We start from the raw sequence: 18,054 nt of genomic DNA, 5'->3' as shown, positions 1-18,054 counted from the left end.
ATAAGCAGCTTTACTCAAGCTAGGACTACTTCATGGAACTTTATGAACAAAAACTAAAGGAAACAGTGGAAAGGTTGCTCTAAATCAGAGTTTCCCAAGTTGGTGCCATCATAACAAATTGCCACAGAATATGAATACACGTGCCTTCATGAAAGAAAAAAAAATGTTCCACAGTCACATTGGTTAGGGAAATGCTGGATTACGCACAATTTCTACACTGCTGGAGTTCTCTGAGCCTTCAATAGACCAAAATAGGTCACGTACCTCCAAAAAGGGCTTTCAAATGCAGCAACTTCCCAAATTTACTTGACCTCTATTGAGGCAACCTATTTCCATCTCCTGGAATACTGGCTTGGAGAATACAGCTCAGAAAAAACATGTAGTTATTCAGACTTTTTTTTTTTTCACCAAAAAGTCAGGCATGCCAAGAGAGCAAATGAACACTTTCTTTGATATCCTGCAGATGGAAAATTCAGGAATCTGCCGTGGTACAATCCTAAGATATTAAACAGGTCCTAGAGAATTCTGGAATAGCTTTTTAACATCCAAAGAGCATATAAAAATTGTCTTAAAACAGAAGAAGGGTGCTCAGATTTCTATTATGAGGTTGTTAATTCGTTCCATTTGTAAAATAGTAGAATTTTAGACTTGGGAAGGATTTTAAAAGAACAGCTAGTTTAGCCAATCCTCAGATTTTACGTGGAGACATTGAGGCCCAGATAAGTTAAGAGGTTTGTCTGGAATTATTGCCTTTGTTGGGTGTCTGGAGAGGAACAAGCCCCCGTTCTGACAGCCCTTGTGTCAGGCTGTCTTGGTCTCATAACTTCCATACAACAGTCCAGTTAGGTTTTTTTCTTAAGTACATAAAGAGGAAAATGAGGGGCGCCTGGGTGGTTCAGTTGGACAAGCATCCAACATCAGCCTAGGTCATGATCTCACGGTTCCTGACTTCAAGCCCTGTCTGGGGCTTTGCACTGATAGTGCGGAGCCTGCTTGAGATTCCCTCTCTCCCTCTCTCTCCACCCAACCCCCTCGAAATTAAATAAACATTAAAAATTTTTTTAAAAACAAAATGAAAATTCTTCCTTCCTTCCGTCTCACAATTCTCTCCGGAGTGAACAGTTTTGCTGCCTTTTTATTTTGTGCCCAGATATCTGTACTTCTCTAATTTTATTCAAAACTGTGTTCTTCGTCTGTTAATTTATTCAATAAATATTAAGTAAGCACTGATGCTGTGCCAGTTATATACAATTTGAGTCCCTGCTCTCAGATCTCTCAGTCTAGCAGGAGAGAGAGAATATTCTGTGATAAGTGCCATGGCAGAAGTTAGATAGATTCAAGGGCCACATTTCTCAGATTGTGAGAAATCAAGGGAGGTTTTCTAGAAGGGATAAAATCTGAATGGAGTGTCTGAAGGGCAAATAGAAGTAAGGCAGATGAATAATGGTGGTTATCATGAGCAGCACAGCAAAAGCATAGAAGTAGGGGAGGGTGTAGTGTATGTGACAGGCAAGAGGAAGATAAGTTTGGAGACACAGAGAAATACCAGATCACAAATGGCCTCCTAAAGATACAATCCTAAAGATTCTGAATCTCACGTGTTAAAAAAGACCCAACCGACAGCAATGTGGGGAAGGGATTAAATTGTGCCAGAAGGCAAGAGGCTATGGCAGAGATCCAAGGGAAAGTCATGAGGCCTGGAACATGACATGAGAGCAAGAATAGAAGCAGGAACCTCATCTCCAAAGAGAGATGAATGTGGCCTAGAAATAGGAGAAGAAAGCAAAAGTGGAGAGTGGATTGGTTTAGGATTTATTAAGGAGATATTATTGCCTGGCAGGCTCCGTTGGTAGAGTATCTGATTCTTGATCCAAGGGAAATGAGCTCAAGCTCCACATTGGGCATGGAGCGTACTTAAAAAAAAAAAAAGGCAGTAATGTTGCAGAGCTTGCTATTGGACTAGATGGGAAGGGTATAGACAGGGAGAAGACAGAATGGATGATGATTTCCGAGTTCTTGGCATAAACATCTAGGCGGATGTTCTAGTGCCCTGTTCTGAGCTTCAGAGCTAGGAGACAAGCAGGATTGGGAGAAAATACGTTCTGGACATGTTACGGGAGACATTCAAGATAATGGCAGTTTGACAATTGGATATGTAAGTGCTGAGTGAAGAGGAGAGGTTTGGGCTAGAGATCTTAATCTGGAAATTTTGAGCACATAACACAGATGTTTTATTTAAAGTCATGAAATGGATGAGATTCTCTCTGAGGAAGATGCACGAAAAAAGAGGAGGCCCAAGACACAGAATATTGAGGTCAGGAAGAGGAGAGGGAGCCAAGCAAGGAGACCCAAGAATGGTCCAAGAGATGGCAGTAAAGGAAAATGAGAGCAGACATGTCCATGGAATTTATCAACTGGGAGCCTAGGGGGTAAGTAATGAACAGGAGAAGAAGAAAATGGAGATTTGGGAAATACAAGGGGAATAATTGCAACTCTGGAGTTGGCAGGAAACAGAGACAGGCCCTAAAATAAGAATTTTCTACAGGTATTTGAACAACAGCAGGTTCTAGCATGGAAGGGATGGATGGGATTGGAGGGTCACATAGGACCTTGTAGGTCATTGTAAGATCTTGGTGCATTATTCTGAGTAAAATGGTGAATCATGGCCGAGCTTTCAGTAGGGCAGTGACATATTAACCTTATATTTTGAAAGAGTCACTGGCTGCTGTTTTGAGAATAAACCTTCAGGAACAAGGAGGGCAGAGAGACCAGCAAAGAGCTTTTGCCATGACCCAGGAGAGATGATGAGGCTCAGAGCAGGGCCACAGTATGGGGGATGGTGAGAGGTAGAGAAGGGCAGCATGCATTTTGATATTTATACATCCATCAAGGAAGCATTTCCTATGTACCTATTTGTCAAGTCATGATTGCTATTGGAGAAACATTAGTCAAGAATGTGAATAGAAAGACTCAAAGTAAAAAGGAAGATTATAGAAAAAAGGGAAACTGGAAGAACTTCTTTTTCTTCAAAAAGAAGAAAATAAGAGAAAGGGTTACAAAGGTGGTAAAATGTGAAATCATTAAATGGTTAGGAAAAATGATAATCTAACTAGAAATCTATTGAAATACCAAAAAATCTGATAAGGAAGGAAGCCATCCCAATTATTTTCAAAAACTCTGGTACTATCTATTTCCCCTTAACTTTCCGCTTCTGTATTTGTTTCATTTAAAATAAAACTTGACATTTTTTCCATTTATTTAAAGACATCTGGATGTAGCACGTGGGTCATTTCAAAAGTCCTGGCAGGGGAAGAGCTGAAGGGGAACACAGGGCAAGACATAGAGGAGGGAAGAGTGGATACAAGGAAGGAACAAAGGATGTTTGGTGAGGGTAAGAGGTAAACAAATTTCTTCCAGCCCCCATGCCAGGGTCCACAAAACAAACAAACAAACAATTTTAAATTGCATTTAACCAAGGCCTAAAACCAATTTTAAAAAGTGGCTTAGCTGTTAAAGTTAACAGGGGCATCTGGGTGGCTCAGTCGGTCGAGCTTTAGACTCTTGACTCGGCTGAGGTCATGATCTCTCAGTTCTTGAGTTTGAGCCCCACGTCAGGCTCTATGCTGACAGCATGGAACCTGCTTGGGAATCTCTCTCTCCCTCTCTCTCTCTCTCTCTGCTCCTCCCCTGATTTCTCTCTCTGAATAAATTGTAAAATTAAAAAAAAATTTAAAAAGAAGCTTTCCCTTAAAAAAAATTAGAGTTAACAACTACTATACTTTTAAAAAAAATTTTAATGTTTATTTTTGAGACAGAGAGAGACAGAGCATCAGTGGGGATGGGGCACAGAGAAAGGGAGACACAGAGTCCAAATCAGGTTTCAGGCTCTGAGCTGTCAACACAGAGCCCAATGCAGGGCTCAAACTCATAAACAGTGAGATCATGACCTGAGCCAAAGTTGGATGCTTAACCAACTGAGCCACCCAGGTGCCCACAACTACTACACTTTAAAAGTATATTGTAGGGGCGCCTGGGTGGCGCAGTCGGTTAAGCGTCCAACTTCAGCCAGGTCACGATCTCGCGGTCTGTGAGTTCGAGCCCCGCAGCAGGCTCTGGGCTGATGGCTCAGAGCCTGGAGCCTGCTTCTGATTCTGTGTCTCCCTCTCTCTCTGCCCCTCCCCTGTTCATGCTCTCTCTCTGTCCCAAAAATAAATAAAAGTTGAAAAAAAAATTAAAAAAAAAATAAAAGTATATTGTATTAGACAGCTAGGGATGTTTAACAAAATACCACAGACTGGTGACTTTAACAACAGCAACTTATTTTCTCACAGCTCTGGGTACTAGAACTGCAAGATCAAGATGTTGGCTTGCAAATGTGTCCTTAGGTGGTCTTTCTTCTGTTCTGCTATATCCCTGGTATTCCTGTGCTTGTCCCTAACTCCTTTTCTTATAAGGACACTTAGTCAAGTTGGGTTAGGGATCATTCTAAAGGCTTCATTTTAACTTACTCACCTCTCTAAAGATCCTATCTCCAAATAAAGAAGTACTGGAAGTTAGGACTTCAAACTATGAATCTGGGGTTTGGGGGGAGGGAGGGTCAGAGACACAACTGAAACCATAACAGTACTTAGTCAATTTCATTTAATTAAAAAAAAGAAAAACTTCATATATTGCTTGAGTCCATGTTGGAGTTTGGCTTACAGCTTTAGAGAATGTAAACTTATTAATGGAATATCATTTTTTTTCAGTTTATTTATTTATTTATTGAGAGAGAGAGAGAGAGAGAGAGAGAATGTGTGAGTGGGAGAGTGGCAGAGAGAGAGAGGGAGAGAGAGAATCCCAAGCAGGCTCCACACTGTCAGTGCAGTGCCCAACACAGGGCTCAAACTCGCAAACCATGAGATTTGAAACCAAGAGTGGAATGCTTAATCAACTGAGCCACCCAAGTGCCCCATTAAAGGAATATCTGTAGTAGAATTGCAACAAAAATACAATAAACATGACTTGAATTTACTGCCTTTTCAATATTAGGAGACAAAAGATTGATTAGCAAAGTAAGCCTTCTGGCTATGTATTACAACCATGGGCTTTTTCAGGTAAAGTACCTAGGTTAATTAACTCCTTCTGTTGTCAACAGAACAAAGATAAAAGATCTATTTTAATTCAATGATATTGTGTATGAATCCATGTATAAATCATGGAAAGCTAAATGCATAAGTCCTAACATGATAAAATTTGTTCAGTTGGGTTTCATTTGTTACATTTTCTTAGGATAAAATATTTCAGAAATAAAGTTAAAGAATAACTTTCTACATTTTGGTTTTAAAAATTCTCCATGGGCTTGAAAATAATAATTATTTGCTCATATTAAAAGTTGTCTGGGGCCCCTGGGTGGCTCAGTCAGTTGAGCACCCAACTTCAGCTCAGGTCATGATCTCATGGTTTGTGATTTGAGCCCTATGTCAGGTTCTATGCTGACAGCTCAGAGCCAGGAGCCTGCTTCAGATTCTGTGTCTCCCTCTCTCTCTGCCCTTCCCCCACTCATGCTCTGTCTCTCTCTCTCAAAAATAAAAAAACATTAAAAAATATTTTTTTAAGTCGTCTGATAAAGGGGTTTGGAGGGATGTTAATTCTCTACCAAAAGCAAAAGAACTCATTTAAAATATTATGAGAGACCACTTCATATTTCTTATCATATTTCATTCTTTGTGGAGCAGAGGGAACTCTAGTTGGGCTAAGTTCTCAAAAATAGCAGTCAAAACATCTATTACATTTTATGGAAATGAAAATGTGTGTTTGAGCATTATATTTTCTAAAAATTTGTCTTTCACATACAAGTAAAAATTTATCTCTCCAAATGATACCCATTTCTCTTCTTCTGCCTTTATTTTCTTTTAAAAAAAAGGTTTTTTTTTTTTTACTGTTTCATGTATTTTTGAGAGGGAGAGGGACAGAGTACAAACAGGTGAGGGACAGAGAAAAGGAGTAGACACAGAATCGGAAACAGGCTTCAGGTTCTGAGCTGTCAGCACAGAGCCCAATGCAGGGCTCAAACTCATGGACTGTGAGATCATGACCTGAGCCAAAGTCGGAAGCTTAACCGACTGAGCCACTTGTGCTCCCTGCCCTTCTGTTTTTAGAAAATATGAATCACTGATGAGAAAGGAAAATCTAATGCTTTGACCTTGTAGCTATTGGAATTTCAATCTCAGGCTGTCCCATGCTCCGGTTTCAACATTCACTTATAAAAATATGTGTAGGAAATGGCTGCTACCAGATATTTGTTTCATGGTGGGCAATGCCGTCAGTCAATTACACTGCCCCCTTTTTCTCCAGCCTATTCTTTTCAAGTGTAAATTCTAAATAAGTAATCTGTTAAATTATTTCACATAATTTAAAAATAGCATGTCATTACCATCAACCACCAAGTAGAATGATTTAATTTAAAATCCTTTCTCCTCTCTACTTGCTTACCAAAGAAATGATTCTATGATCAATTTGACCTTTTACCAGCATAATTACCAAATAATTAGCAATGATAAATGATTATAATCTGAAATATTTTTAACTAATCATTAAAGGGTGGCATACATTTCATAAGAACCAGGAACCATAGGCTTTCTATAAAATATTAGAAATATTTAATTATTTCATCAAGTGCCTACTATGTGCCAGAAGCTGTCATCATGGAATTTATATTCTTAAACTAAATTAAAAAAATAAATGAGGGGCGCCTGGGTGGCTCAGTCGGTTAAGCGTCCGACTTCAGCTCAGGTCACCATCTCGCGGTCCGTGAGTTCGAGTTCTGAGCTGATGGCTCAGAGCCTGGAGCCTGCTTCCGATTCTGTGTCTCCCTCTCTCTCTGCCCCTCCCCTGTTCATGCTCTGTCTCTCTCTGTTTCAAAAATAAATAAACGTTAATTAAAAAATAAAAAATAAATAAATAAATAAAATAAATGACATAGCATATTAGAAGATATTAAGTGCCACAGGAAAAAATAAAAGCAGGGAAAGGGAATTGAGAATATGTATGTGAGGGTAAGAGAGTACAATCTTAGATAGGATGCTCAGAAAAGATATGATCTAAGCAAAGACTTGAAGGAGGTGGAGGAGTAAAGCATGTGGATATTTGCAAGTGGTTTAGATGACCAACCGTCTCAGCCTATCTGGGACTAAGGGTTCCTGCTTTGTAGGCCTTCCAGTGTTAAAACCAGGTAGTCCCAGCCCAGGCAAACCAAAACAATTGATCATCTTAAAAGTGTCCCAGATAGAGGAAACAGGAAGAACAAAGGCCTGAGAGGGGAGCACGCCTGGCAGTTTCAGGAACTAGTAAGGAGGCCAGTGATCTAGAAGGGGATGAGCTCAGTGATACAAAGAGGTCACATCATGCAGGACCTTTTAGTAAATACAATGGCCCTCTACCCAACTCCCCTTTTCAGGGTTGATGCACCCATCCCTAGCTGCTGCCAGTGAGCTCGTGCTGTGTCTTTCCACGGTCCTTGCCCTTGGCTACTGAAAACTGACTCCCCCAAGGTTACATCCCTTCTAGAGAACAGCCCATGACTAATGACTAGCTAATGTGCAAATACAATGGCTAGGCTTATCCCCTTCCCTCAACTTGGCCCACCCAGCTTAGATCTCCTCTTCAATTTGGCTGAGGCCTCATTTATAACCAACTGCACTTCAGCTCCTTCCTGTGCCTTTCTTCTTTACAGGTGTATTTCCTGAGAGCACTCCCCAATACACTTTCCAGATGCAACTCTCCATCTGAGTATCTGTATCTAGGGAGCCCCAAGTAAGACAGGCCTTAAAAGTGATTTTGAGAGAGATGTGAAGACTCTGAAGCTTTGGAAAGAAACTTAACCCTGAAATAGTTTCCCCCACCTGTCTTTTTCGGCATAGAAAAATATAGAACTTTCTTGGAGTTTATTTCAGATTGTTTTTGTGAACTTCATTGTAATGACTGCATAGGACTGGAGAACAAGGCTATAACCCAACTGGAAATTTTAAGTCTGCTGAAGAGTTGGAATTTCCCTTTATGTCTTCAAATGTAGTCAGTGGGTAAACTAACTCTTCAGATAATGCAGAGAAGTCTGTATGTTACTGCGTGGACTATATCCTATATTGAATTCCATTGTTTGGGGGCTTCAGTTGTTTTACATAAAACAGGTAAATAAAGTAGGTACAACCAAATGCAACCAACAAAAGGGAAGTCCTTACCCTCAAGGATTTTATTCTATTCTATGAGCTATTTTATTGAAAATGTTCAGTAATAAATGGCTTACTACAGCATATCTCAGGACCTTAATTTCCTGTAGAACCAGCATTTGTAGGTAGTGGTTAGGGGGATGAGTCAATGTCAAATGGGAAAACAACTATCTCCTTTCTAATCAAACACCAACTTAAATATCCAGCCACCATGGACATATTTTAGCCACATTTAGAATGTCCAGCGTTTTTATCCTTCAGGCTTCACTGAAGAGTTTCTAGGCAAACGGTGGACTCAAAATTAATATTACTTAGGAAAACGATGAATAGGAAAATATTAAGTAGATAGTATATATTCTTCATTATGTACACAAAGAGGCCCTTTATCGCTCAGTGCCAGAGTCCAGCTCCAGCAGGTCCAGGGGTTCCCGAAGGAAGAACGGCGTCGGTGAAAATAAAATAAAACTAAAATAAAAAACTGGAAAATAAAAAACTAAAATAAAATAGTAAAACTAAAATAAAAATGGACACAGACAACAGCAGTGTGTTGAACTGGCCAATTTATTGTAGCAAACGTGGCATTATATATGCTAGTGATTTCCTTGTAGCATATGTCAACTATGTTTTTTTAACATTACCTAATTTTGAAAATGTTCCTATGTATAAACAACCTTTAAGAAATAACATGGTGATTTTCCCCTAACTTTCCCGCATACCCTTTGATTATAGATTAATTTCTTACATTATTCCATTATGCATCTGCATTTATCTATCATCTACAAAGCATTTGCTTTGCTGTTCTCGTAAAAGGCCCTCCATTTCTCAACACCTCAAGTAGAACAGTTACAGGGATGTGACCTCCTAACCACATGAGGCCAGAAAAACAATGTGTTTGCCTCAGTCCGAGGTGCCAGAAAAGGGCTGAAAAGGCCTTAGAAACCCATGCCTCATACATTCTGAGAGAGACAATGCACCTAGGAACCAATGAACCATTCTGTAGCTTAACCAACTAGGTTCAGTCATTATCTGGAATGCCTCCAGGGGGCCAGGTGGGCCTAGGGGTTGAAATCACCTGTGCCCAGAGATACACTCCTTAGTTGCTGGAGTGAGGCTTTCGAATCCATATGTCTCTCCTTTACAGGCCTTCTTTGCTGGCAAAGGTATGAGGCTATCCTTCCTGTAAGTAGAGGAGTCTCTATAGGGGATGACAAGGGCTAAGCGTAAGGCTGCACAATTTCTTGCGGAACCTTATTTTCTTCCCTAATGGTTCTTTTCCTAGGGGGCCTGCCAAGGGCAATTCCCCAACAGACAATACCCCAGGTAGTTTTTTTTTTTTAATGTTTATTTATTTTTGAGAGAGAGAGACAGAGTGCGAGCAGGGGAGGGTCAGAGAGAGAGGGAGACCCAGAATCTGAAGCAGGTTCCAGGCTCTGAGCTGTCAGCACAGAGCCCAATGTGGGGCTCGAACTCACGAGCCGTGAGATCATGGCCCGAGCTGAAGTCAGATGCTTAACTGACTGAGCCACCCGGGTGCCCCAACCCCAGGTAGTTTTAAGGCCAAATTACCTAAAAGTGGGCGGGCGTACAAGAAGCTTCACTGTCAGTGGGCCGCCTTGCAGTCACCAATCCGTCCACAGCCCGGGCTTTGCCACTCAGGCTGAGTAGCTCGGCTTCCAGCAGCTCAGTTCAAAATATTGTTTTCAATGAACTTTTCCAGTGTAAAAATCTCCCCGATATGTGAGTTTTTCCTGAATACACATGAAATTTCTATAGGGTGAAAAATTCCTAGTGATTAATATGGTTAACTGTATTTATGGTTTGTGTGTATGGTCTTAGCTGTTCAGATCTGGAAATGGAAACAAATCTTTTTGCTTGATAGAATATTTATAAGGCTGTGGCATGTATCATGGTTTGAGAGTTAGTAGATCTGAACTCCGGACTCTAAAACCAATTCATGTGTGGACTAGACTGACAGACCTAGGAAGGAAAATTCCTATAATATGATGAGTTAAAAAAGAGAATTCAACACAAAGTTAACTTACAAAGTAGACAGTAAACAGTGGGCCCTGGGAACCAACTCTGGATTCTGGGATGCGCTAGACAGTTTCACAACCTCCAGTAAATCCCTTAATCCTTCAGAGCTTTGGCTTCCTTATCAATTAGGATTGATACCTACTCTGTCTCAGAACTGATTGAGTACATTAATAGCTATGAGCATGATTTGAAACAAGAAGAAAAACGTATTATTTTTTATTTTTAAAATTTTTAACTGGAAAAAAAAGCCATGAATTCTCTCCCCACATTAGAACATAGTCTTGAAATTAACTGATGCAGTATGTATGTAAAGTGCTTTTAGCTCTTTAGAAAACATTTTGTATTCATTAAAGGTCAAATACAATTACACACACACACACACATACACACACATACACACTCACACACACATAAATAAATCAGTTAACATAATCCTGTAATGTGCAGAGTGTAGCACATTTTAGGTGAATAAGTAAGGCTGAAAAGCAACAGAGGATTAACACATCTATCATACTAAATCACAGAAAACGCTTTTTTAATGTTTTAAAGCCAGTAATGCCCACAAATAATTAATGGATTTTAATTTTTGTATTTATATTTAAATTTCATGGATTTAGCTTTATAAACAGAAACCTGGACTCACCCAGTGATTTCAACAAATATCAGATATTATTTAAATTAGCAAAATATAATTCTTTCAAAAAGATCCAAAGAATTACTATTACAGTTGCACGTTACCTTAGCAATACAAATAAACACTCAATTATGGGATTTGTAGTTTTTCTTCCACTTCAGAGATTAGGTGACATTTTATGGTTTTCCTTTTACCTATCTAAAACCAGACAGATCTCTGCCTGTGGTCTTCCAAATACATCATAATTTCTCCTTACACCTGAGCCTTTGTCAGACATATTTCACTTTATCTTGATTATCAGAGCACTAATTCAATAAATATTTTTCCATTTTTTGTCTTAAATACTTTAGAAATACAAAATTATATCAGAATTGTTTAATGTAATAGCTGTTAGTGAAACTCACTGTTTACCAGATGCTAGTCCAGGAGGTTTATATGTGTTAATTTAATCTTCACAACAATCCTATGGGGTACATATGATTATTATCCTCATTATACAACAAACAAAGGCACAGAATCTGACCTAAGGTCACATAGCTAATAAGTGATAAACTTATGATTTAAACCAAGGCAGACTGGCTCCAGAGCCAGTGTTAAGAAATAGATTTTATTGCTTCTCATTGACAGTGCCTCAGCTTCTCAATTGATGTCATTATTCTCTTGCTTCGGGCCCCTCCCTATAAGCCTGGAAAAATATCATATCTTACCAAACACACCCTTATTTGCAGCTACTCTTTACCAGGGGTCTGCAAACTTTTTCTGTAAAGGACCAGATTGTAAATACTTTAGGCTTTGTGGGATAGTCAATCACTGTTATAATACTCAAATGCAGTGTTACGGTGAGAAAGGAACCATAGACAATGTAAACAAATGAACATGACTTTATTTTAATAAAACTTTATTTACAAAAGCAGGCTGTGGTAAGCACAGTAGCAGACCTGTCCACTGAAACTTGGCAGGCCACACAAGAGTGGCAGGAAATATTCAACGGGCTGAATAGGAAAAATATGCAGCCAAGAATCCTTTATCCAGCAAGGCTGTCATTTAGAATAGGAGAGATAAAGACTTTCCCAGACAAACAAAAACTGAAGGAGTTTGTGACCACTAAAGCAGCCCTGGAGGGAATTTTAAGAGGGACTCTCTGAGTGGAGGAAAAAAAGACCAAAGCAACAAAAACTACAAAAGACTGGAGAACATCATCAGAAACATCAAATCTACAGGTAACACAATGGCACTAAATTCATATCTTCCAATAATCACTCTGAATATAAATGGACTAAATGCTCCAATCAAAAGACATAGGATACAAGAATGGATCAAAAAAAAAAAAAAAAAAAGACAAGTTCCATCTATATGCTGCCTACAAGAGATTCATTATAGACCTAAAAACACCTGCAGATTGAAAGTGTGGGGATGGAGAACCATGCTAATGAAGATAAAAAGAAAATGGGAGTATCCATACTTATATCAGACAAACTAGATTTTGAAACAAAGACTGTAACAAGAGATGAAGAAAGGCATTATATCATAATTAATGGGTCTATCCACCAAGAAGATTCAATAGTTATAAATACTTATGTGCCCAACTTGGAACACCCAAATATATAAATTGATAACAAGCATAAAGAAACTCATTGATAATACCATAATAGTAGGAGACTTTAATACCTCACTTACAGCTGTGGACAAATCATCTAAACAGAAAATCAACAAGGAAACAATGGCTTTGAGTGACACACTGGACCAGATAGACTTAACAGATATATTCAGAACATTTCATCCAAAAGCAGCAGAATACACATTCTTCTTGATTGCACATGGAACAGTCTTCTGAATAGATCACATACTGGGTCACAAATCAGCCTTAAACAGCTACAAAAAGATCGAGATCATATCATGCATATTTTCAGATCACAACACTATGAAACTTGAAATTAACCACAAGAAAAACTTGGAAAGCCCCCAAATACGTGGAAGTTAAAGAACATCCTAGTAAAGAATGATGAGTTAACCAGGAAATTAAAGAAGAAATTTAAAAATACATGGAAGCAAATGAAAATTAAAACACAATAGTCCAAGCCCTTTAGGATGAAGCAAAGGCAGTCCTAAGAGGAAAATACATTGCAATTAAGGCTTATCACAAGAAGCAAGAAATGTCCCAAATACACAACCTAACTTTACACCTAAAGGAGCTAGAAAAGCAGCAGCAAATAAAGCCCAAAGCCCAAACCCAGCAAAAGAAGGGAAATAATAAAGATTAGAGCAGAAATAACATAGAATCTAAAACAAAACAAAACAAAACAGTAAAACAGATCAATGAAAATAAAAGCTGGTTTTTTGAAAGAATAAACAAAATTGATAAACCCCTAGCCAGACTTCTTAAATAAATAAATAAATACATACATACATAAGACAGGACCCAAACAGATAAAAATCACAAATGAAAGAGGAGAGGGGCGCCTGGGTGGCGCAGTCGGTTAAGCGTCCGACTTCAGCCAGGTCACGATCTCGCGGTCCGTGGGTTCAAGCCCCGCGTTGGGCTCCGGGCTGATGGCTCAGAGCCTGGAGCCTGTTTCCGATTCTGTGTCTCCCTCTCTCTCTGCCCCTCCCCCATTCATGCTCTGTCTCTCTCTGTCCCAAAAATAAATAAAAAACGTTGAAAAAAAATTAAAAAAAAAAACAAATGAAAGAGGAGAGATCACCACCACCACCACAGAAATATAAACAATTATAAGAGAATACTATAAAAAATTGTATGCCAACAAACTGGACAATCTGGAAGAAATGGACAAATTCCTAGACATTTACATATTACCAACTCTAACAGGAAGAAATTAAAAAAAAAAATTGAACAGACCCATAACCAGCAAAGAAATTGAATCAGTAGAAAAATTCCCAACAAGTAAGAGTCCTGGGCCAGATGGCTCCCCAGGGGAATTATACCAGACATTAAAAGCTCAGTTAATACCTATTCTTCTCAAACTGTTCCAAAAATAGAAATGCAAGGAAAGCTTCCAAACTCATTCTATGAAGCCAACATTACCTTGATTCCGAAACCAGACAAAGATTCCACTAAGAAGTGGAATTACAGACCAATATCCCAGATGAACCTGGATACAAAAATTCTCCATAAGATACTAGCAAATGGAATTCATCAGGACATTAAAAGAATAATTCACCATGGTCAAGTGGGATTTATTCCTGGGCTGCAGGGATAGTTCAATATTTGCAAATCAATCAATGTGATACATCACATTAATAAAGGGGTAAGAACCACATGATCCTTTCAATAGATGCAGAAAAAGCATTTGACGAAAAGCACTTGACAGCATCCTTTCATGATAAAAACCCTCAAGAAAGTATAGATGGAACATACCTTAACATCATAAAAGTCATATATGAAACCTCACATCTAATGTCATCCTCATTGGGGAAAAACAGAACTTTCCCCCTAAGGCTGGGAACATGACAGGGATGTCCACTCTCACCGCTGTTGTTTAACATAGTATTGGAAGTCCTAGCCTCAGCAATCAGATAAATAAATAAATAAATAAATAAATAAAAGGCATGTGATCTGTAAATTTAACCTGACTGCAATCAACATAACAGTAAGAATTCTTAAAATTTAGAACTAGACAAGCTGGTTCTAAAGTTCATAAATAAGGATAGCCAGGAAAAATTCAGAACAGAGAAATGTAAAGGGACTCCCTACTATATAATATAAAACTACAGTCATTAAAATATTTGGATTATGTTCATCAATGTAACATAGTATAATGTCTAGAAATAGACTACAAAACATAAGGTGATAATAATAGCACATCAAATTGGGAAGGAAAGTAAAATTATTCAACAAATAGTGTTGCAGTGAGAGGATACCACTTAGGAAAAAAAAATTGGACTCCTACCTTAAACTTTGCATGTAAATAAATTCCAGATAGATCAAAGATCTAGATATAAAAATAACTCCATATAAAATTAAAACATTGGAAAATTTTGTCTTCAATAATAACAACATGGAAAGAGTTTTCCAAGTACAACACAAATTCAGAAACCGTAAGAAATGGTATACTTGTTTACATAATAACCACAGACGCTCTGCAGAAAATGGAACATAAAAAACCCATCCTATCTAAACTGAAAATTGAGTTGTAATGTATAAAACAAATATCAGAAGCAAATTCCTATAAATTTATAAGAAAAAAAAACCTACTGGGGCACCTGGGTGGCTCAGTCGGTTAACCATCAAACCTCAGCTCATGTCATGATCTCGCGGTTTGTGGGTTCCAGCACTGCCTCAGGCTGTGTACTGACAGCCCAGAGCCTGGAGCCTGCTTCAGATTGTCTTCCTCTCTCTCTACCCCTCCCCCGCTCACTCTCTGCCTCTGTCTCTCAAAAATAAATAAATGTTAAAAAAATGTTTTAAAGGAAAAAAGACCTACTATTCAAACAAAATAGGAGTGAAACACACAAAGAATGTAAAAAATAGTTTACTAAAAAGGAAGTATAGATTTCTCTTAGATGTACAAAAAAGACAACAATCCTCAATTATATACTACGATGAGATGCTCTTCCCTAGCAGACTGGCAAAACCCCCAAAATTTTATAACACAATTTCCAAGCATTGGTGAAGGGGATGCAAATTGGTACAATGTCAGTGAAAGGCAATTTTATAACAATTAATTGAAATAACAAATATACACACTTTTTTATCTAGCAATTCTAGTTCTAAGTACTTATCCTATAAGAACAAAATAATGTTTATAATCAATTGTAATAGATTTGAAGCAGACTAAATGTTTATTTAGCATTAGAAAACTGGTTTAAAATGTTATGACATATTCACATAATGAAATACAATATGTCTCATGTGTGCTGGTAGGAAAAGATCTCCAAAAACTATTGTTAAGTTAAAATGGTAATATGTAGAACACTGTACATAGCTTGCTGATATTTGTGTGAATATTTGTAAATGCATGGAACAGTCTTAGATGGCTCCACAGGAGACTGAAATAGTGGTTTCCTCCTAGGAGAGAAATAAAATGGCTAGGGATCAGGGAGAAAAAGAGACCGATTTTTCACTGTACACTATTTTGCACTTTTGAATTTGATACTATGTACATATATTATTCAGAAAAAAATGTAGATTAAGAGAGTCAATATTTATAAACACTGAAATATTTGGAATAGATGAACTCTCTGAGTATAAGGACAATGAGTGAAAAAGGCCAAAGACCGTGACAAATGTCTCTATTTGAAGAAGGAAGTGTCAACTAGACATCATAAGGAAATAGAGCAAGAAATAGGAAATAGGATAAAATAGTATCACAGACATAGAAAGAGAAGTGTTTGAGAGGAAACCAAAGCTTCCAAAGGAAAAAATAAATAAAATACATATAGCTATAAAATAAATACGTACATATATATAAATAAATACATACAGCTGTAAAGTAATTCACCTGGGTGTCTCAGTCACTTGAGCATCCGACTCCCGATTTCAGTTCAGGTCGTGGTCTCAGGGTTAATGAGTTTGAGTCCCGCATCAGGCTCTGCACTGACTGACAGCGCAGAGTCTGCTTGGAATTTTCTCTCTCCCCCATCTCTCTGCCCCTACCCTGTTTGTGCTCTCTCTCAAAATAAATAAGTAAATAGACTTTAAAAAGTTAAAAAAGAGAACTAAAAGAAATGAAGAAAAAAATTCTAATAGAAAAACAAAGAACGTGAAGGAACAATTCACAAAACAAGAAAATATAAATTTCCAATAAATATATTAACTTGTAATTCTGGAAATGCAAATTAAAAGAAGAAACCTCGAGGGCGCCTGGGTGGCTCAGTTGGTCAAGCCTCCGACTTCAGCTCAGGTCACGGTCTTGCAGTTCCTGAGTTCTAGCCCTGCATCAGGCTCTGTGCTGACAGCTCAGAGCCTGGAGCTGCTTCAGACTCTGTGTCTCCCTCTCTCTCTGCCCCTCCCCTGTTCATGTTCTGTCTGTCTCTCGAAAACAAACATTAAAAAAAAATTTTTTTAAAGGAAGAAACCTTTGCCTGTAAACCTAGAAAAGAAAAAAAATTTAATGAAATTCTCAGTGCGAATGGGAATGTAAACTGGGACAGTGTATTTGAAAAACAGTTTGTCAATACGTATCAAGAGACTTATTATTGTTCATAAATTTGGCACTGTAATTTCACTTCAAGGAAATAATCAGAGAAATCTAATGTTGTATGCAAAGGTGTTCATCACAACATTATATCTGATACCAAAACAAAAGTCAATCTTGATGTTCATCAATAGGTAAATAAAGTATAGTTCATTTATAGGATGAAACACTGTGCAGTCATTAAAGTGATATATTCAAAGATTATCTTATTATGCAGAACACTGCTTATAGTATACAATTAAATTTTAAAGGCAGTATATAACATTCTACATAGAATATTAAAGTTTTTGAAGAATGTACATGACTGCATAGCTCACACTTTTAAAATGTCTTATAATCATCTATGGGCGCCTGGGTGGCTCAGTCGGTTAAGTGTCCGACTTCCGCTCAGGTCATGATCTCACGGTTTGTGAGTTCAAGCCCCTCATCGGGCTCTGTGCTGACAGCTTAAAGCCTGGAGCCTGCTTTGAATTCTGTCTCCCTCTCTGTCTGCTCCTCCCCAACTCATGCTCTGTCTCTCTCTCTCCTTCAAAAATAAATAAATAAAAAATAAATAAATAAATAAATAAAACATCAAAAAATAAATAAAAAATAAATAAATAAAATGTCCTATAATCATCTAAATTTTCAGATCACTGGTGGCTTTTATTACTTTGCAAGATGTTTCAAATCATCTGCAATAAAAGTTATGTATTTTATAATGAGGAAAATAATCAGTATTATAAAAACAACAAAAATAAGAGAGCCAAAAAGTAATACATGGTCATCAATTGAAGTAGACACCTTTTGGGATGCCCAACCAGCCCACACTCCTCATCTCTGAGAACATCTTCTTAAAACCTGCTCCTCTCTCTCCTGATGGGACTGTCATTCATTCACTCAGTTCACCATCTCTCACACCTGCTTGACTCTTCTTAGATCAGACCCTCTCATTCAGAACTGAAAAGTTTCCAAAATGGTCTCCTTCCTCCAGCTTTAAAGCCTTCTGATCCACCCTCCACCTTTCCGTCAGAGGATTATTTCT

The sequence above is a fragment of the Felis catus genome, chromosome C1, assembly GCF_018350175.1.
Source record: "Felis catus isolate Fca126 chromosome C1, F.catus_Fca126_mat1.0, whole genome shotgun sequence".
NCBI lineage: Eukaryota > Metazoa > Chordata > Mammalia > Carnivora > Felidae > Felis > Felis catus.
Note: the sequence above shows the minus strand (reverse complement) of the source record.